Genomic DNA, 2,500 nt, shown 5'->3' on the forward strand with positions numbered 1-2,500 from the left:
GATCGAGATTCCTCTCCTCCAAACACCACACTCTACTAAAAACCGCCGCCCTCGGCTCGGACGAGACGACCCGCTGAACTTAAGCATATCGCTAAGCGGAGGAAAAGAAACCAACCGGGATTCCCTTAGTAACGGCGAGTGAACCGGGAGAAGCCCAACGCCGAATCCCGTCGCAAGTAAAAGGCTTCGGGACGTGTGGCGCATGGGTCGAAGGCAGCCGTTCGTTTTCGTCTCGCATAGTTCGGAGTTCCCTCGATCGGGGCCGCCCGCGGCGGGTGCCAGGCCCATTCGGTGCGGACGGCGAGCGACGGCCTTCGATCCGAGAGTCGGGTTGCTTGGGAACGCAGCCCAAATCGGGTGGTAAGCTCCATCCAAGGCTAAATACCGGGACGAGTCCGATAGTCGACAAGTACCGTGAGGGAAAGTTGAAAAGAACTTTGGAGAGAGAGTTCAAGAGAACGTGAAACCGCCCAGGGGTAAACGGGTGGGACCGCTCACCGCGATCGCGGGGGGACTCAGTCCGGTGCTGCCTAGGCTCGAGCCCAAACTCGATGTGTGTTCTTGAAAGAGAGGCCGTCGCGGCACAGGTCGTCGTTCGTCGTGTCCGCGGGGGACTCGTTCCCCGCGGTTCCAGCTTTTGTGCCCGCGTCGCCGACGAAGGAGACGGGCCGCGTGGATAGCGGGAAGGGAAACGTGGTGACGACCGCGGCGTCGGTAGGTGGCTGCGTCGGTTGGCTGCGACGGAGGGGACTCGTCCTCTCGATCGCTGCTGCCGCCGGGCCCTAACCCGCCGCATCCGTCGCCGCCGCTTCTTCTTTCCTCCTGCTCCCTCCGCGCGCGACTCCGCTGCACCCGTCCCCTTCATCATCGCTCGGCGTAATCATGGCGCGGGCGCTTCGGCGCGACCTCCGCGCGGCCGGCACCGGACGCACTTCCCCTCCGGTCCGTCGTCGCGACCCGTTCCCGGCGTGCAGGTCGAACACGCGGGTTTTTTTCCGTAGGCGGCAGGCGTTTCATCACCCTGAAAACCCCCGTCTTCCCACCTTGTGAAGTCGGGGGCCACCGGCCGTCGGGCCCGCGAACGTAACTGCCCCTTTCTGCCGGGAACGGAGGAAATCTGACACGATCCGTTACACGTGGCGAGCCGGTCCGTTTTGATCCCGCCGGAAGTCGCGTGCGGGCGACGCACTCTGTGTGTCGCTCCTTAGGCGCCCCACCGTCTCGGGCGCGTGCGCGATGAGAGGCGGGATAGGACTGGCGCGGCCTCGCCGTCACGCACCTCGCCGACGTTTCGGGTTCTTGTCGGGGGCAACCCCGCCCGCGCCCGTTTCCGTTTCCGGAGAGGTCGCTCGGCGACGCTTTTTTACTCGAGCCGCCCGCCACCCCGGGTCAGCGACGTGCATCGGCAACCCACCCGACCCGTCTTGAAACACGGACCGAGGAGTCCTGGCCGTTCGCGAGTCGTAGGGGCCACCTCTGACTAACCCCGAAGGCGAAGCGAAAGCGAGAGAGCGTGTAGGAGGGCGTCGATCGGGAGAGGTGTCGTGGCAAAGTCGTCCGGGGGTCGTCGGGGGGTGTCGTCGGTCTCGTGCCGTCGTCTTCTCCTCGCCTCACCCGCCTCCGAGCCGTGCCCGATCCCGCCGGCGCGGCGTTTTCGGCCTTCCGCCGTCGCTGCTGCGGTGCCCGCAACTTTTCCTTTTTTCTCTCTTCCCGAGAGAGATAGGAGAGGGAAGGCTCGTGGCTGACGTGCGGTTGTTTTTCCCTCCTCCCCGAGAGGGGACCGGCGCATCATCCAAAAAGGGGAATTGCCGGGCGCCAGCTTCCATATCCTCCTTCCGCCCATCGGTGAGATCCCGCGGCTTGAACTAGTCCTATTTTGTCGTCGAGTTTAGGCGCTGCGCGCGGGCGCATCACCCCCGGGTCGGTTTCCCCTTTTTCCGAGTACGACTCGGCCGACTCTGGCGTAGCGAGCGACCAGGGACCCGAAAGATGGCGATCCACGCCCGGTCGGGATGAAGCCAGAGGAAACTCTGGTGGAAGTCCGAAGCGCCTCTGACGTGCAAATCGATCGTCGGAACCGGGTGTAGGGGCGAAAGACCAATCGAGCCGTCTAGTAGCTGGTTCCCTCCGAAGTTTCCCTCAGGATAGCTGGCGCTCGATCGTCGCAATTCCATCCGGTAAAGCGAACGATTGGAGGCCCCGGGGCCGTTCACGGCCTCGACCTACTCTCGAACTCGGAACGGGTGGAACGGGCCGACTCTCCCGAACGACGGAGCCGACCCATCCGGCCGCCGCCGCCAGCACGCTTCGCTGGGCGGTTGGTCACCTCGAATGCGAGTGCCAAGTGGGCCACTTTTGGTAAGCAGAACTGGCGCTGTGGGATGAACCAAACGTCCGGCTAAGGTGCCTAACGCGACGCCCATGAGATCCCCGAAAGGGTGTCGGTCGATATAGACAGCAGGACGGTGGCCACGGAAGTCGGAATCCGCTAAGGAGTGTG

The 2,500-nt window shown here is 64.1% G+C and overlaps 1 non-coding gene across 1 annotated transcript in view; it reads left to right on the forward strand.

Annotated features, from left to right (window-relative positions):
• The first annotated feature begins 46 nt into the window (after positions 1–46).
• LOC145273209 (large subunit ribosomal RNA) overlaps positions 47–2,500 on the forward strand; it is a 5,732-nt gene continuing 3,278 nt past the window's right edge. The window contains exon 1 of the ribosomal RNA XR_013866238.1: positions 47–2,500. This exon is cut by the window's right edge and continues 3,278 nt beyond it. This is a non-coding gene — a ribosomal RNA (large subunit ribosomal RNA).

This window comes from Euprymna scolopes, unplaced genomic scaffold (assembly GCF_053919585.1).
Source record: "Euprymna scolopes isolate OS-2025 unplaced genomic scaffold, ASM5391958v1 sca1, whole genome shotgun sequence".
In the NCBI taxonomy this organism is placed as follows: Eukaryota; Metazoa; Mollusca; class Cephalopoda; order Sepiida; family Sepiolidae; genus Euprymna; species Euprymna scolopes.